The following is a 20733-nucleotide window of genomic DNA, read 5'->3' as shown; positions in this document are numbered from 1 at the left end:
TTTTCACAATCCTTTGCTATACTGTCGAATGTCAGTGTGGCTATTTCCTGAAAATTTAGTCCATAAAGGAGATTAAGCCAATTGGTGAGGTTTTCTTCAACCAAACAAAGGATCAGGGTTTCTAAAGCACATGTGCAGCTGTAATTACACTATAACTGAAATAATATAATGTAATGGTGGTGACAAGTTACATCACGTTGGGAATTTCATTGGTGATGAATCATCAACAGTATGAGCTGGCATCCCATCATTCAAATGAAAAGTATTAATACCAGCTGCTGAGAGTCTACAACAGGCACAAGATTTCATACTATTCCAACTAAAGGATTTCAAAGATATCAGGCTACCTAAAAGAGCAATGACCAGAGCAAGAATCCATTGGGTTGGTGCTGACAAGCAATGCACAGCACTACAATAATCGAGCCACATCCACTGGACATTTATTGTGACATAGGCACGTAACTGGGCTGGTGAGGTGGAGTATAGACTGTCAGAAAACAGCTAATTGCAGCTCATGCCCAATTTCAAATTCTTTGAGCCAAAGATAATGCTGAACTACTGAGCTGCCCAACCCATCTTCTAATCAGAAGATTCCCATCTTCGACAGTCTAATCTCAGACTCACTTCTATAAACACATCTTTTGTGCTGAAATGCATTTATTATTTTTCATTTAGAATAAATGGGGTAGCGGTGTCACCCGAAACCTTAATCTTGTCTTTGTCCTTTTTTACAGACTCCGTTTAGCTAAATACACAGCAAATTCTTTCCTGCCATTTTTATAGGGTATACTGAGCATTACTACCCCTCATAAAAGGATGAAAGACAAATAAGCAATTTGTAAACTAGGAAAGGTGGAGATGTTTAAATGAAGATTGTTATTGCTTGTATAAATGTCTCTTAGTTTTAATGCAAACCCTATTTAGCAGCTAAGTAAAATAATCAATATATCCCTCATTATCTGTCACAAGATGTCCTAAGTACATGCATGCACCATGATAGTAACCACACCAGGCAATATCTTTTGCATAATAATGCAACACTTTTGTGAAATAACACAATAATTATTGTGAAATAATGCAATCATTGTTGCAAAATAGCACAATTCTTTTGTGGAATAATGCAGTATATTTACAAAATAACGCCATAGTTTTTTTTGTGTGGCAATAATAAGCTTCTGTATAATGCAGATAGACAGTTTCAGATTATTTATTTCTAAATGTTAAAAGCACCAACACATAGAATTTCACTTTGTTAAAAGCATAGAGTAAATTATGCTCTTGAAATGTTCTCTGAGTATTTGTAATACATGCTGGAAAAAACCACGCATACCTGCTTTATTGTTCCTGTACAAGCAACTTTTCTCATGGAAATCATGTAACCCAGAGAAGCAGGATGGACAACAACCGAGTTCAATATATTTAAATGTCAGAAGGATAGCGTATGCTTTCTACAAAAATATTAGAAGCACCCATAATCTTCTTACACAGTGTCTCAAATCATCAGTGAACAACGCTAAAATTAAACCAAAAAAACAAGAAAATAAAATTGTAAAAGTCACATCTCAGTATGAAACTTGGAACATGACAATAGGTATTATGTGTTCTCCAAGGAAGAAGTGATGAACTATTTACAACCAAAAAAAAAAAACAAGAATGATTACTATATAACAAAAAAAAGTTTTAATTAATACCTGCCTAAGACAAGCTGAAATGTACGTAATCAGGGTAGACCTTAACATCAACATCTGCAATGCACCATACAATACATTTGCCTCCGTTATACGCCACTTGGTATGGGATTCATAAAAGCAGTGTTAATGTTTGTGATATGCCATCTGTTGGAATTTCAAATACAATACATTTTATTACTATGAATGTTTGTGATGCCCTCTCTTTTGGAATGACAGAGACATGGCACCCAGACAGACACAGAGACAGACACAGACACATTTATCCTTTTATTAAGGGGCGATACTAGTTAGGCTATTGTGCGTTTCCTGTTTTTTTTGGTTTTAACCTGTGCTCTCCCCTGAAACCTTTGTTAAAATAATATTAACATATGACTTTCTGGTAAAAACCTCTCATATGTTATAATGTTCCTAATTTTGGCTAGCTTAGTAAATTTACCTAAATAACACAAATTATTAAGCAGAAATTATATATGTATATATATGATCAAAATAAATGTCCTTACTTCTCAACCATTCTTCCTAGGTAACCACAGTGACATCTCTTATGTCACTGTAATCGGGCATTCATTTTGGACCCAAATCTGTGGAAGTTGGGGATTGAAGCGATTCCTAATTCTTTAGCTTTAAGGCAATAGGCTCAATGCACACTCTCTTCTGGATTCTGCATCAGCCAGCAGCCTCACTTCCAGCACTGGTATCAAAACAGACTAGCTATGGCGTTTTTCACCCCATTGCTTCAAGATGTATCCAAGATGGTAAGTGACATAAGTCACATTATTCAAATGTTGTGCCAAATGACAGCAGCTAAAAAGGAGAAGGGCTTCAAACTATATGTTTCAAGCTATATCCACAATTATGAACATAAGATCAGGATGTAATTAAAACTTTTGTCTACTATAAATGTACATGGGACAAATATGTGATTATATCAGGCTTCTTTAAGAAAACAGAAATTCAATAATTAGTCACTAAACTTTATTCATGGAAAGATGAATATGTATGAAAGCTTAATATATAATAACATGAATCTGCTGGATATCTTACCTTGTAAAAAGCAAATGTCTAATACTAAAGTGATTTTGATTAATATCTATGCACCTAACATGGACAAATATATTTGCATTTATCTCTAATGTGAACAGTCACAAAATTAAAATGGCAGGAGACTTTAATTGTGTTTTAAATACAGGCCCTGGATAGATCCTCAGCTACAGCAGTGATGACATCTAATACTGCAAAAACAATTACATAGATTGTAATGGATCATAACTTATCAGACTCGTGGAGGTTTTTAAATCCTAACCTAAGAGCATACCCCTTCTTCTCATTCGTAAATCATTGTTACTCAAGAGTTGATTATTTCCTCAAAGACAATATTTTTTTGCCCACTATCAAGTCTATTTTTATCTCTTAACATGCACTTCTGATTATGGAGCTTAACTTACTATGTCCTACACACTCATCTCATAGCTGGTTTCTTAACCCTCTGACTTTAGCTGAGCACTGTACAGAATTCATCTCCACAAAATGATTATTTTCTTGAGACAAATGCATCCTCAGAGGTCTCAGCAGGTATATTCTTGGAACATCTGAAGGCATTTTTAAAAGGCCAGATTATTTCATGTCTGCTGGAAGCTCCTGTGGCACTCTATGCAACTATAAATAAGTACTATTTTCCTAATAAAGTACATGTGCAATGCTACTTCTTATTCAGGAAAAGATCCCAGTCGTCCCACTGGAGAAAGACTTTCCGAGACAGAAGTTCATAAAGCTTATGAAACCATTTCTGGACAAAGGGAGAATTGTAACAACAGCAGCTTCCACCTGCAGCTAAAGTCACTTCAGTACACATATACTTTGTCAGCATGCCCTTGTCAATCAAACACAGGAAGCTCTACAGTTTGCTTGTGACTTTACACTGTAGGAAGATAAATAAATAAATAAATCTAGGTAAATAACATTCGATCTGGCTTTTATATAAGTAACATACTGTATAAATGTTTTTTACGTAAAGACCATCATAAAACATAATCACAAACAGGACTTTGCACAATATGTTCTGTAAGCCGTGCTGCTTCGTTAGAGGACAGGTGTGGGGGAGACTGACTGGCAGAATGATGCCTGACCTGTTTCTGCATCCAAACGGTGCCATCTTTGACCTGGTGCAGCTGCGTTGTTCTTATGTGTGAGTGGATGTTTTGTGCGGGGAGATCTTCTGTTCTGTTTCTCCAATGTAGAACCCTCATCCTCATCTGAGTTCACCTCTGTTATAGCACGTCTTTATTTGAAAACTAACAGTGTCAGATTGGCGGGAGCATGAACGTGACTGAGAGAATGAAACTGAATTAAAAAGAAAAAGCTAACTTTTACAAGTACCATATATTTACACTGGCTGTTACAGACTCAAATCAAATGTATGTTTTATTATATAACAGTAAGAATAAGAGCAGCTCACTACTCATAACGGAGGCATCCAGGATTGAACCGCGAACATCTTGATTACAAGTCAGTAGTTCTTACTGCTACACCACCAAAGCTGTCGTATTAGGAGCATGTCAATGTCACACCCTAACGCAAGTTATTTTTCTGCAGTTATATTCTTGAATAAAAGCGCACTTGTTTTGTTATACTTGTACCTTTTGTGAAAGTGTATATTTGATATTTGGACTTCATACTTCACACATTATACACTTCATGTCTACATTTTGGCAATTATTACTAAAACATGAAAAACATTTCTGTTTTAACGATGTTTCTGTTTTTACATAGATTGTTGTAGACATGGAACACACATGAAATGTATGTATTCCAAATGACAATATATTATTTACCCTCTACAACTCCAGCAGTTCACTCCATGATAAACACTGAGCGAATTGAACTGCAGTGGTGGGTGGGGGGATGGGATAGCAGGCTGCTTTCTGCTTGTGTTGATCGACACATTTACAACATAAAAAACGCTGATGGAGAGGTGCAAAGGGATTTAAGGTGGGCCAGGATTATGAATTTTTTCGTAGCCTTTGGTAATTCTAGTGTTAAGAAAAGTTCTGGTTAAAGCTTATATATCTTGTTTCATTCTTTAAGTTTGCTGATACAGTTGAACCATTTCTAAACAGCGAATGGGGTAGTCAGTTTCACCCAAAGTTCTTGTCTGTGTGAAGTATAAATTTGGCATTACAACATAGCAGCATGCTTGACAGAAAAACTCAGGTACAGTACCCAATGCCACTGCATACTGAGATCACTTCCAAAACTGGGAGTTAAGAAGCCCATCCTTCCTCAAAATTCTGATCATGATCAGCTCACAATCAGCAACCAAAAAACTCCAACATATTTCACAAGCTAGCTCTTTTCTTGAACTGTTGTTCCAATCTTTGTTTTAAGTCAGGTTTTGTTTACCATCTCCCACATACAGAGCCTGCTGTAGAAGCATGGGTAATAATTCCAAAAGGCATTCTGTGGTAGAATAAGGGACAAAAACCAAGATATTTTGTCTGTGAAATCATTTCAATGTGTTAAGCTATTGCCAGAATCCCATGAAGCAAACTAAAGCTGCAGAACTTTGGTAATTTTGGGTAAACACAGATACAATTTTTCATTATAAGAAAAGACAGGTTTGTCAATCAGAATTTAACCTCTTGACTACTGAGGAAACAGAACAGCTTATCTTTAAATTGCAACATCATTATTATGAACATGGTGAGAAGGCCAATAAGATCTTAGCCCAACAAATCCACAATCAGGAAGTCTGCAATGCAATAACAGATAATTACCGACACAGAGTTAAAAATGATTGACCATAAACATATAACATACACATTTAGATACTACTATAAGTTCTTATATTCTACTCAGTTTAAAGAAGATAAGACACAATCTAATGAGTTTTTTGATGCATTACAGATAACGCAGCTAAATACACTTAGTGCTCTAGAACTGGATAAACCTCTGACACTCTCAGAATTACTTTTCTCCAAGCATTAATTACCATCTTTCCTAAGAAAAAAAAGGACTTACTACAATGTGCATCATACAGACCAATCTCACTTCTGAATAATGATGTTAAGATACTCCCCAAAGTTCTAGCCAGAAGAAATGAGAAAGTGCATTCTGCTGTAATATCACAAGACCAAAATGGATTTATTAAAGATAGACACTAAACTTCTAACCTTCAATGCTTGTTTAATATATTGTATGCACCCATTAAGTCTATCACCCCAGAGATCTTATTATCTTTAGATTCAGAAAAAGCATTTGATATGTTTGAATGGAACTACCTAATCACCACATTGAACAAATTTGGATTCAACCCAAACATATGTGCATGGATCAAACTACTCTATACTAGTCCAGAAGACTCTATTTGTATTAACAAAATTATTTCAGACTACTTTAAACTAGAACATGGTATTCAACAAGGATGCCCCTTATCACCTTTGCTATTTGCAATTGCCATTGAACTATTGGCTGTATAATTTCGAAAGGCATCAGAGATAAAGGGGATTTTCTGAGAAGGACTTGAACAGAAAATATCGCTATATGCAGATGATATGATATTATATATATATCTGACCCATACAATTTCATGCCAGCAGTCCTAAAAGCATTAGCAGATTTTACTCAAAATCAATTTGAACAAAAGTGTGCTTTTTCCAGTGAATTCTCTAGCACATAACATTGTACTGGACACCTTCCTATTTCTCTTAGCAGATCAGTTTAAATATCTAGGGGTAAATATCACAAGTAAATATAAAGCTGTTTTTCAGCAAAATATTGCTGTCTGCATGAAAAAAATTAAACAAGACACAAATAGATGGTCTACCCTCCATCATACATTAGCAAGGAGAATCAACATTGTTAAGACGACCATCCTTCCCAAGCTTCTATTCCTATTTCAAAGCATCTCCATATACATTAATAAATATTTTTTTAAGAAATTATATTAAATCATAATCTCATTTATTTGGAATTCAAACATGCATGCATCCAAAGAGCAACTCTACAACAAACTAAAGCAGAAGGAGGCATGGCACTACCTAACTTTCAATTTTATTACTGGGCGGCAAATATACAAGCTATAAAGATTTGGACATCAACACAAATTGATGAATATATACCAGCCTGGTTTGAAATAGAAATAAAATCTGGCAATACTTCTTTATATTATCTGCTCTGTGCCCCAGTTAATACAAATTATCATCAATGTACAGTGTTAATAATCTAACTGCCCTTCATTCTCTCAGAATGTAGAAACAATTTAGGAAGCACCTTTAAGACAGAGGAGCTTTTATCTTTTGCACCTCTACATGACAATCACCTTTGTTTTATTTAATTTTATTGATTTTATTATCATCATTCCATACAAATAGATCAATTTTTACAAAAAATAGGATTGAAAACAAATCAACCCCCACCCCTGAGAAAGAGAGCCTTGCCAACGGAGTAAAACTTAAAGCTAGTAAAAATAAATAAATTGATGAGTTTAATAGGTGGATAAAGATAAATGGAGAAGAAAAAGAAATGGGAAGAGAATCTACTTCCTCAGTGCTTTAAGAGCTTATTCTAAAATATTATTGATTAGATCCTGCCAGGTTTTGAAAAAGTTCTGCACAGATTCTCTAAGTGCGAATTTGATTTTTTCCAATTTCAAATAGTATAAAACATCAGTTACCCACTGACTTAAAAGAGGAGAGTTAGGATTCTTCCAGTTTAGCAAAATAAGTCTGCCTGCCAGTAGTGTAGTGAAGGCAATCACAGTATGTTTGTCCTTCTCCACTTTAAGCCCATCTGGAAGAACACCAAACACACCTGTTTTCCACCCTCTAAAATATACAGTATTCAATGCTTGGAAAATGTCCTGGATTAAAACACTTAGAGACTTGCACATATATAATGTCTTTGCATCCTACGAACAATTACGCTTCACATTTAACTTGTCATTGACACAATTCTTCCATTACATTCAAGCTAGAAACTTTGCTAAAAAGAACCTGGCCAATTTTCCTCACCTCCCACATTGTTCTATTCCAGAGGAAATATTGATCATTCATGAAGACCCAGATAACATGTCTACAATTTATAAAAATATTTTCAAAGACTCCAGGGTTCATTGGGGAAAAGGATGTGTCACTTAATATTTCAGAAAAGGAGTGGAAGGCAGACATGCATAGAATATCCTCAAGCTCCATATGCTCAAAGCATTCAATCATTCAACTTTAAATCTTTTATTGATTGCATTTATCTCATTTAAAATTGCCCAAAATGTTTCCAGGGCAAGATTCAACCTGTGAACATTGCAATCTAGCTCCAGCCTCACTGGGCCACATGTTCTGGACATGCACCTAATTAACAGCATTTTGGACAAAAATCTTTGAATGCCTATCAGATAGCCTTGGTGTCACAATCCCTGCTAACACATTAACAGCTGTGTTTGCTGTACTATCAGATAGGCTTAAAGTGGAGAAGGAGAAAAAAACTGTAATTACTTCACTATTAGCACATAGATTTATCTTGCTCAACAGGAAGAACCCTACTCCACCAGTTTCAAGTCATTGGGTAACTGATGTCTCATACTATTTGAAATTGGAAAAAAAATCAAATTCTCACTTAGAGGATCTGTTCAAAACTTTTTTTTAAAATATGGCAGGATCTAATCAATAACATTTTAAAATAAGCTTCCATTTCTGGGAAAAGGATACTGTTCCTTTCTTGCTGCTTTTAAAGAGTAGTTTTGGTTGTTGGCACTCCTCTCTTTCCCTTGGGTGGGGGTTGAATTTTGCTTTGGTAAGTTTGACTTGATTCAATGTAATGTTATAGGGTTCTAATTAAAATCAATAAAAAGTAATAAATAAATAGAAAGATAGAGAGATAGATAGAAGAGAATGTCTCTGTCTGAGACAGCAAAACAACTGCTTTATTGTAAGGGTCTCAATTTGTTTCCTCAGCTGGAGGATCTCCTCTCTGAGAGACATATTTTCATCAAGCACTAGGTCGACAACTACTGGATCTGGAGACAAAGTTTAGTCATGGTCCTTGAGGATTGTATCATCCTCTTCCTCACCCGGTGTGTCATCCTCTATCAGTTACTTTCTCCTCTCCCAAACCCCCAGTCTTGAAAGTAGAATAGAGAAATTGTTCCACTCAAACAATGTAGAAAGTGCTCATTTCTTTAATCATCACTGCCCTGTCTCAGACCCTGGCTTGTGAAAATCCTTTTATTTAAAATGCCACCTACAAACTCAGGTATAGGGGCTAACCGTAAAGCTTTCTTCCAGATAGTGACGATCCATTTAAATCAGGTTTCCGTATCAGAGGGAAATGCATGAAAACTATGTACCTTGTTGTACATACTATAAGTTCAACATAAAGGTACACAACAATGTTCAGCTGTACAGCTATCTGTATGATGAACCTTAAACTTCTTTTTCTCAGATATTTTTGCCACTACACAAAAAACATAATTACAGTATGGACAAAAGAAGTGACTGAGCGGGCTGAGATTTCACTTGAAGTACATCAGGACTACCGTGCGCATATACTGTAGCCTATTGCCAACCTTTTGCACCTTCATTGTGCTCTTCATTTTCATAATTTCTTTTTTGGTGCACAATTAATATTTGGATTGACTAAATCTTGTTTTCTTATATATATGAACTTGTTTATATATAAATATATATATATAACTTGTTTTTCTATAACAAACTAGATAAAACATTAATTCCCCTGGCAGGAGCAAATAGCTTTGGTTTTACATTTGATTTTGTCACGCACGTGCGCTTGGGGAGCCGCAGAACGACTCAGGAAGTAGCGGAAACCCAAAAGCCATAAGGGGTTGGCGGGCAACTAACCATTCTCTCCTTATTCTTCCCAGAAAGAAGGAAACGCCGACACCCTGAGCAAGCTCCCATTCCTCCACTTCCTCATCCTCCTACCTGCTGATGACATCACGTTCCCAGAATGCACCGCAACTCATTACCCACGCTCCCCCTGTTTATTCTGGCTCGCCCTATAAATGCTCCCCCATCTCACCAGACTGTTGTTCAGTAATTCTCTGTTAAGAATACTCTGGACTGTTGTGATATATTTTTGCAAACTGTACAGTATACGGGGCCGGAAAACCCCAAACCTTTCTGTGCTGCATTTCTCTTTATTTTACAATTTGATTACATTAATGTTTAAGTTGAGAAATATTTTAACTGCTACTATATAAAGGGAATACTGCTGTTAAAAAGCACCATATTTGTTTAAAGTGTTTGCAAACCAAATACACACAATACACTACTTTTGAGTTCATTATTGAATTTTGCACATAACAATATGATTGTTGTGATTTTCTGTGATTAATCACAGACAATCATGCGATTAATCACGATTAAAAAATTTAATCGCTGCCCAGCACTAGTTATAATACAACCAGATCAAAAGACGTAAGCAGGGAGGCGAGGCTTACTGTTGTTGTGGCTCTCTGGTTGGTTCATTGCTTCTTGGCTGGAGGTGGAAGAAGAGGATTTTTAGTTTGCCCCTCTCATCTCCTTCTCATTTGAAAACCTTTGGTCAGACCCTGGTTGCAACAAGCTACAAGAAAACCTATATAAGTATACAGTATAAGTTTTGTCCAACTGGATTGTGATAGTGATTCTTCTTCTTCTTTCGGCTGCTCCCGTTAGGGGTTGCCACAGCGGATCATCTTCTTCCATATCTTTCTGTCCTCTGCATTTTGCTCTGTTACACCCATCACCCAGCATCTTTAACTCTGCTAGCTCCAGTTCTGTCTTCTGCTTTCTGGTCAGTGCCATCGTCTCCAACCCATATAACATAGCTGGTCTCACTGCCATGTTGTAGACCTTCCCTTTCACTCTTGCTGATAACCATCTGTCACAAATTACTCCTGTCACTCTTCTCCCCCCATTCCACCCTGCCTGCACTCTCTTTTTCACCTCTCTTCCACAATCCCCATTACTCTGTACTGTTGATCCCAAGTATTTAAACTCATCCACCTTCGCCAACTCTACTCCCTGCATCCTCACCATTCCACAGACCTCCCTCTCATTTACACACATTCTGTATTATGTCTTGTTCCTAACTTACCATCATTTCTCTCCTCTCTAGAGCATATCTCCACCTCTCCAGGGTCTCCTCAACTTGCTCCCTGCTATCGCTACAGATTACAATGTCATCGGCAAACATCATAGTCCATGGGGACTCCTGTCTAATCTCATCTGTCAACCTGTTCATCACCATTGCAAATAAAAAAGGGCTCAGAGCTGACCCCCGATGTAATCCCACCTCCAACTTGAATGCATCTGTCACTCCTACCGCAGACCTCACCACTGTCACACTTCCCTCTTGCATATCCTGTACAACTCTTATGTACTTCTCTGCCACTCCTGACTTCCTCATACAATACCACAGCTCCTCTCGAGGCACCCTGTCATATGCTTTCTCCAGGTCTACAAAGACACAATGCAACTCCTTGTGGCCTTCTCTAAACTTCTCCATAAACATCCTCAGAGCAAACATCGCATCTGTGGTGCTCTTTCTTGGCATGAAACCCTACTGCTACTCACTAATCATCACCTCACTTTTTAACCTAGCTTCCACTACTCTTTCCCATAACTTTATGCTGTGCCTCATCAATTTTATTCCTCTGTAGTTACTGCAGTCCTGCACATCCCCCTTATTCTTAAATATCGGCACCAGTACACTTCTTCTCCAATCCTCAGGCATACTATCACTTTCCAAGATTCTATTAAACGATCTGGTTAAAAACTCCACTGCCATCTCTCCTAAACACCTCCATGCTTCCATAGGTATGTGATCTGGACCAACAGCCTTTCCATTTTTCATCCTCTTCATAGCTGTCCTTACTTCCTCCTTGCTAATCCATTGCACTTCCTGATTCACTATCTCCACATCATCTAACCTCTTCTCTCTCTCGTTCTCTTCATGCATCAGCCTCTCAAAGTACTCTTTCCATCTGCTCAACACACTGTCCTCGCTTGTGAGTACGTTTCCATCTTTATCCGTTATCACCCTAAGCTGCTGCACATCTTTCCCAGCTCGGTCCCTCTGTCTAGCCAGTCAGTACAGGTCCTTTTCTCCCTCCTTAGTGTCCAACCTCTCATACAACTCATCATACGCCTTTTCTTTAGCCTTCGCCACCTCTCTCTTCACCTTGCGCCTTATCTCCTTGTACTCTTGTCTACTTTCTGCATCTCTCTGACTAACCCACTTCTTCTTTGCCATCCTCTTCCTCTGTATACTCTCCTGTATTTCCTCATTCCACCACCAGGCTTCCTTTTCCTCCTTTCTCTTTCCAGATGTCATGCCAAGCATGATGTTTCACCTCTTCCCTAAACTCAATCTTGCAGTCTTCCTTTTTCAACTTCTACCATTTGATCCTTGGCTCTGCCCTCACTCTCTTCCTCTTTTTGATCTCCAACGTCATCCTACAGACCACCATCCTATGCAGCTTAACTACACTTTCCCCTGCCACCACTTTGCAGTCTTCCATCTCCTTCAGATCAACTCTTGTGCATAGGATGTAATCTACCTGTGTGCATCTTCCTCCACTCTTGTACGTAACCCTATGATCCTCCCTCTTCTTAAAATACGTATTCACCATAGCCATATCCATTCTATTGGTAAAATCCAATATCCTCTGACCTTCTTCATTCCTCTCCTTGACATCATACCTACCCATCACCTCCTCGTCTCCACTGTTCCCTTCACCAACATGTCCATTGAAATCCACTCCAATCACCACTTTCTGTCCCTTGGGTACACTGTTCATCACTTCATCCAACTCACTCCAAAAATTTTCTTTCTCATCCATCGCACACCCAACTTGCGGTGCATATGCACTAACCACATTCATCATCACACCTCCAATTTCCAGCTTCATAATCACTACTCTGCCTGACAAATCTTTTCACCTCCAAAACACTCTTGACATACTGTTCCTTCAGAATAACTCCTACCCCATTTCTCCTCACATCTACACCATGATAGAATAATTTGAATCCATCTCCGATCCACCTGACCTTACTCCCCTTCCATTTAGTCTTTTGTACGCACAATATATCAACCTTCCTTCTCTCCATCATAGCTGCTAACTCTCTCCCCTTACCAGTCATACTGGCAACTTTCAAAGTTCCTACCCTCAGTTCCACTCTACTTTCCTCCTCTCCTCCTGCCTCCGGACACATCTCCCCCCACTTCTTCTCCTTCTTCGGCCAACTGTAGCCTAATTTCCGGCAGCACCCTGTTAGCTAACAGTACTGGTTGCGGTCGTTGTTAACCCGGGGCTCGACCGATCCGGTATGGAAATTTGTATTGTTGTCCGCATATTGATTTGGCAAAATTTTTCACTGGATGCCCTTCCTGACATAACCCTCCCCATTTATTCAGGCTTGGGACCGGCACGAAGAAACACACTGGTTTGTGCATCCCCTGTGGTTGGGTTGGATTGTGATAGTGATTAAGGGTAATGAATTTTGAAGGGCAATACATTTCAAGAACACTTGAGAGCCCTTTGAGATTCACTGAGTGATTGAATCATTGGCTTTGGAGATACAATTTTAGTCATATTTAGACTTGGAGATAATACATATTATAAGATGCTACTTTTACAGAAGAGGCACAGTGATGACAGGGTACAACAGAAAGGGTAAGGTTCAGTGGGTGGCAGGTACAGAGAAACACCCACACTGGAGAATGAAGATCTTAAAACAGCAATGCAATATACAATATGTTAATGTAAAAGATGGTAAGGATGGAGGGATAGCAGTCAAGTGACTAGATTTATTCAAGCTGACAATTTAATTAACTTAGAACACATTCAGCTATTTAATAAAAATGTATTGATGTACATGTGATGATTTCATAATTTCCTCCTCTTGGATGTATTGAAATACATTAAAATTTATGAATTACTATTGTTTGACATTCCCTAAAAAAATAAATACTGATTTTTAAATAAAAGTTAACATGAGTTTAATTATTTATCAATGTCTATGGGAATTATTGATTTATCAAATAAGCATATGGTTTTAATTGTGCACTTACACCTTTTCCAAACTTGTTTAATAGAATTCAGAGTCACCAGGAGCCAAAATGAACTCTTGATGCCACAGCACTCTATTGCAAAGCACACTCAGTCACACACCAACTCATACTCATACATAACTCCTACTGCATCAACATAAAGTGTGAACCTTTAGTATGTGGAAGTACACGGAAACCACTTATAAAATCAACAAAGAGAGCAACCGGGCCAAACTTTGAAAGCATAATTCTTGAGCTGTGATGTAGTAGAGCTGATCAAGGCACCACCAGTCTGGTCCAGTATAAAAGAGAAATTTATAAATATAAATACAGTACAAGCCCAACTCAGAAAAAATTAATATGGTATGAAAAATGCAAATAAAAACAGAAAGTAGTGATTAGTAAATGACAGTAAATGATCTTTTACCTGAAAACAGCATAACAGCCAATTATCTGATGTTAGAACTAATAAATTTTCCTTTTTTTTTTAAATAAAAGCTTATTTCGATTTTGATACTTGCAACATATTTCAAACGCAGTTTTGACAGTAAAGAACTTACCACTTTGCAATGTTGTTCTTCCTTCTCAACTCACTTAGTAAACATAATTTAGGTACTGATGACACCAATTTATTCAGTGTGTAATTTTTATCCCATCCTTCTTGCAAACAAGTCTTTAGATGTGTAACAGTATGGGGTCTTTGCCAAAATTGGGGATAAGTCAGGACTGTAGTCAGGCCAGTCAAGCACCTGCACCCTCCTCCTATGCAGACATGCCTTTGTAATGCACGCAGAATGTGGATTTGTAGTGTCTTGCTAAAATATACATGGGCGTCTGTGGAAGAGATATTATCTCAAAGTCCTCATATGTCACTCCAATATCTTGTTGTACTTTTCGGCATTAATGGTGCCTTCACAGAAGTGCAAGACACCTTGGCCTGGGGCACTGACACATCCCCATACCATCTCAGACTTAGGCTTCTGAACTTGTAGCAGGTAACAGTCTGGATGGTCCTTTACTTTTTTGGTCTTGAGGACACATCGTTCATTTCTTCTATACAAGGCATGAAATATCAATTTGTTCTACTATAATACATGTTTCCACTGTGTGATGGTTCATCCCAGATGCCTCTGAGGCCAGCAAAGTCAATGACGCTTTGAGACACTGCTAACATATGGCTTCCTTTTTTGCACAGATGTAACCAAGATTTGTGGATGTGACTTACATATTGTGTTACTTGATAGAGGTTTGCCAAAGAACTCCTGTGCCAATGTGGTTGTATCACTAATTGATGAATGACGGTTCTTGATGCAGTGCCATCTGAGGGATTAGAGACCCCAGGCAGTCAATTTAGGCTTGTGCCCTCGCTCTTTACACACTGAAATTTCTCCAGGTTCCTTGAAACTTTCAATAATGTTATTAACACTGTTAAGAGTGAAATACCTAAATATTGTTTTTACATTTTTAAATGAGTTTCTCATGCATTTATTGGCACTCCTTGGCCCATTTTAGCTCCTAAAGGACTTGGCCTTTTCCTGAATGCAGCTTTCATACTAAAGCATGAACACAATCATGTTTAGCATCTTCTGTTTCTAATCACTTCTTGCCCCATCCCATCTTTTTTGGAATGTGTTACAGGCCAGAATAGTTGTATACTTTATGAACAAATGTAGTTGACCAGACTAAACAGTAAATATGTTGTCTTTATACTGTTTGAGATGGATTCCAAGTCAAAGAGAATTTTGAAATCACTTGCTGTTTTTATTTGCATTTTCCATATTGTCCCATCTTTTTCTGAGTTGGGGTTGCACAATTTTAAGGAGTTCAATATGCAGATACTTTGCAAATCTTTAGGAATGTACACCTTGTCTTTGTCATGGTGTCACACCCTACTGGTGTGTAAATGGGATGCTTTACTTTTAAGCACAGTGTAGTTTTTATGTTTTGTTGTGCTCTTCACAGAAATCTGGTGTTAATCCAATTCGAAATAATACAAATAAAGCTAATGCCTACATTCACCTTTTTAATGTTTTCCTTGTTTTTCAGTTATGTTTAAGAAAATTTATTTGGAAACCATACATCTATATACACTGTTTCCAAAATGGTCAGTGAGTGCACATATTGTCACATCTAGCTATCTTAAATATATATGCTGTTTACATCTACCTATCAAGTTCATTTTAGCCAACTACATGTGTTACATTTTTTTTGATAGTTGTGGCCTGACGGGGGCTCTCCAGATCCCTAAACTCGACACAGACAGACACAGGCATAAGTTCAGCAACACACGCAGACTTTTATTGTTTTGTGGGGAACCCTTCCCTAAGCGTTTCCCACAATTCAGCCATAGTTACAAGTATAATAAGAAAAACACACAGCACTTTGTCTTCTTTTCTTTCCTTCACTCTCCTTCTGTTTTCTCCTTCAATCCTCCAGCAAGTTTTATCTTCTCCTTCCTGACTCTGCTTCCTTGACTAACGTGAAGCAGCTCCTTTTATCCTGCTTACCACAATATCTCTGAAAAGGATGTTTAATGATTAAATCCATCAATCCAGGGATGTGCCCATTCCAGCTAGCATTGGGCACGAGGCAGAAACAATCCCTAGACAGGGCATCAGCTCATCGCAAGGTGAATACAAGCACTCACATACACTAGCGTCATTTTAGTGTCACCAAATCTGCATTTCTTTGGAAGGAAACTGGAGCACACTGTGGAAACCCAGCAGGAAAACATGCAAACTCCAGGCAGGGAATACCAGCGACGTGACTCCCTGTGAAACAGCAGTGCTACCGCTCCACCACCGTGTGACCCCCATGTGTGTAATTATTAACAGTATTCATTATTTAAATGAAATTAATTATTTATCTGTAAAATGTAACATACATACTTTAATGCATTTCATCATGAAAGTGATATCAAGTATAAATCTAAGGATTCTAAATGTGCAGAGAGTTGGAATATCATACATTTAATGTGTTCTGTGTGGTGATCTACTGCTGCTTGCCGCTGCTGTCAGGTCAGGAGGAAGTCCCAGAAGCTCGTAGCGATTAAAAACTGGGATGACGTTTACGATGGTCTGCTTTAATGATAAAGTAAACTACGAGGTTAAAGTGGACATTTTGAGATTAAAGCTGAAATTTTCACTTTAATCACAAAATACACCTTTTCAGCATGTCCTTAATTTTTTTTCTCTGTGGCTGTACATTATGTTGCTGTTGTGAAGTTGCAAAAAAAAAAAAAAAAAAAAAAGATGGTATGTGAGACTTTTAAAATGTATCTTGTCATTACGATGGAGAATATGCACCACGAATGCATCTGTATGTCGGCATTTTGCTTCACCACATTGTTCCCATATGGCCCGCATAGCGACTTTCTGTCACAAGTGGATAGTAAACAGAGACTCTGACGTCACATTCCAACTCTTATCACACTGAGCCCCCCGACTTTTTGCTGGTACTGCAACTCACACATGTGTCGCGTTAATTTCTGAAGACCTACTCAGAGGACATGTCAAATGAACACTGGAAATGCGTGGCAGCCATGATGCGTGCGCATACGCGTTCTGAGCGTGAAGTATAAACGAGCCCTTAGAGAGCAGTTGGGACATCACATTGAAGACCAAGAAGAAAGACAAAAGCACTGCAGCCATGGAAAAGCTAAGACATTAGTGAAAGAGACACTTTTAAAAAGACATTTGTTACCATGAGAGTTAAGGCAGTTGATCCTATATTTCTATGACTACTCTTTGTAATAAAGTTTGTGTTCTTTGAAACTAAACCTTGTCCAAAAAACAAAATTGCAGCATTTTTTGTCACCATTCCTCACAATATACTATATATAGTAGATTGAGAAAGTGTTCAGACCGTTTCTGTTTCTGCACATTTTATTGTGTTGTGCTTTTAATATTAAAGGGATAAATTTCCCATTTTTGCCCTACACCTAAGTTTGTAAATTTATTAAGTGTCAAAAACTGAAATCTCTCATTCATAGAAATATTCAAACCCTTTTTTCGGTACCTTTTAGAAGGCCCTTTGCCAACAACTACAGCTTTGAGTCTTCTTAATTAAACCTCTACAAGTTTTGCAATTGTGCATTTGGGCAGTTTATTCCATTCTTCCTGGCAGATCTTCTCAAGCACCGTTAGACTGAATGAGAATGGTCTGTAAACTGCCATCTTCAGGGTTCTTCGCAGATGTCCTATGAGGTTTCTATCTCAGATTTGGCACTCAAGGACAGTCAGAGACTTGTCCTGAAGCCACTCTAGTGTTGTCTGTATGTTTTGAAACATTATTGTGCTGAAAGGTGAACTATGGCCACAGTGAACGGTTGCCTGCACTCTGAAGCAGGTTTTCTTCAAGAACCTTTCTGCTGCATTCATCTTTTCCTCAATTCTGACCAGTCTCCTACTCCCTGCTGCTGAGAAGCACCCCTTTAGAATGTTGCTGCCACCAACATGCTTCACCTTAAGGATGGGGTATTAAGCAGGTGAGCAGTGTCTGGTCTTCTCCAGGCATAGTTTTTGACCAAAGACTTCAATTTTTGACTCATCAGACCAGAGATTTTTCCTGTTGTTCTTAGAGTCCTTTGAATGCTATTTGGCAAACAACAAGCAATCTATCATATCCCTTTTACTCCAAGGAGGCTTCTGAGGCTTCCCCCTCTTAGCAGAGAACTTCTGATGCTCTTTGTTCTTGGTCACCTCCCTGACCATGATCTTTCTTGCTTGGTTACTCAGTTTGGATGGACAGCCAACTCAAAGAATAATCCTGGTGGTTCCAACGTTCTTCCATGTCACAATTATCAAGGCTACTATTCTCCTAGGAACACTCACAGCTTTAAAAATGGTTTCATACCCTTATCCTAATTTATGCTTAACCACAATTTGATCAGGAAGTCTTCTTAGCGCTCTTTGGACTACATGGCTTAGGTTTTATCCTTGCATGTACTGCAAAGTGTGTGACGTTATATTCACAGATCTGTGTCCTTTTAAATGATGTCCAATCAACGTAGTTTGCAACAGGTGGCCTCCAATCACATTCTAAACACATCTCAAAGATAATTAAAGCAAAGAGGATTCACCTGACTATAGTTTGAAGGGCCGCAGCAAATGATCTGACTGCTTATATGAATGAGAGATTTTAGCTTTCAATTTTTAATAAATTTGCAAACCTTTCTGAAAATATGCTTTAAATTTGTCATTAAGAGTTATTGAGTGTAGAATGTAGGACAAAAATGGCAATTTTTTCCATTTAAAATTAAGTCTACAACATGATAAAGTGTGCAAAAGTTAAAGGGGTCTGAATACTTTCTGGATCCACTGCATAACATAAACAGGGGCACACTTTCATCAAAATGAGAAAAAGAATATCTGGAAAGTCTTATAGACTGACCTATGATCAGTTATTAAATTGATATTTGACTGCACTCAGGTTTAGAAGAATTATTTAAAAATAACTGCTTTGGGACATATTCTGTTAAATTGATGCATTTGTCAGCAGAATGTCAAAGAGTATTTTAAATATAAATGTAAGAATTTTTTCTTATTGAATTAATTTCTTGTTTTGGATTTTATCACTCACTTGAAACACAACTGGTACTGCAGGTCCAACCTAATGGAAAGCCTATTTTTCCCAGACAAAACGTATCTCATTATTATGACTTACTAATTTTATGATATGTGTTTATTAATCATTTTTGTGAGTTCCCTTGAACATACAGTATATAAACTGGTGATTTTAAAAAGTTAAAAATAATTACCATTACACCACAACGCTATCTTTAATTGTTTTGGACATTATTATTTTGGAGCTTCAGCATCAGATGTTCTCATGCTGATTGCCTTCAAAAATTATTTTCATTAATTTTTCTTTTCATTAATATTTAAGTGAGAAAAGACATTTCTTCTGTATCTTAGACATGTACAGGAAAAATTCTTCCTCTGTCCACCTAGTATTTAGATTCTATTGTTTGTTTTGTTTTTGGGCTTCAATTTTTGGTCTGCAATTTCAAATATAGACTTTCTGATTGGTTTGACTTCTGGCTTTGACCGTAGCTTGTTCTGATTTCCTGGGACCTCAGGCATAACACCATGTGTAGAATTCACACTAATGTGCTTACGCACAAAAAAATCCAGATGCATAAATCTGTGTGTACGCCAACTTCCACGTTCTTCCACTACATAAATCCCGGTCAGCGTGAAAAGTAATGCACATGCATATGCCTGTTGTCCCGCCCTGTCTCCTCCCAGAATTACGCTTCTTTGAATATGCAAATCAATATAAATAGCCCTTAAGCGCAGCATTCTGTGAAAAGACAATGGCAAAAGCATGGAGGAAAATAGAAGAATTTCAGCAAATACCAAGTGGAGGCAAGGAAAAACGTACTATTTGTTGGTTTAAACAGTGATATAAACAACAAAAGGAAGTTGATCGAGTGACATAGAGTGTTGGAAAAACTCAAAAGTTCAAGTTCACAAAGTCGCACAGTGCCCGAAATAAGAAAGTTGTCAGATATCAAAGTCGCTGTGAAAAGGCAACCGTCTGAGTATTATATGAAAGCTTATTAGGGTACAGAGAAATGAAAAAAAAATAGGCACACAGTGGGAAAAAAAGCTTGAAATGTCAACTTTAATCTCTAAATTTCCACTTTAGTCACGTAGTTTATTTTATCATTAAAGTAGAACATCATAAACTTCTGTCTGCGTGGGTTTCCTCCGGGCGCTCCGGTTTCCTCCCACAGTCCAAAGACATGCAGGTTAGGTGGATTGGCGATCCTAAATTGGCCCTAGTGTGTGCTTGGTGTGTGGGTGTGTTTGTGTGTGTCCTGCGGTGGGTTGGCACCCTGCCCGGGATTGGTTCCTGCCTTGTGCTCTGTGTTGGCTGGGATTGGCTCCAGCAGACCCCCGTGACCCTGTGTTCAGATTCAGCGGGTTGGAAAATGGATGGATGGATGGATGGATCATAAACTTCATCTTTAAATTGTTTAATTTACTAGTTT

This window comes from Erpetoichthys calabaricus, chromosome 6, assembly GCF_900747795.2.
Source record: "Erpetoichthys calabaricus chromosome 6, fErpCal1.3, whole genome shotgun sequence".
Classification (NCBI taxonomy): domain Eukaryota; kingdom Metazoa; phylum Chordata; class Cladistia; order Polypteriformes; family Polypteridae; genus Erpetoichthys; species Erpetoichthys calabaricus.
Note: the sequence above shows the minus strand (reverse complement) of the source record.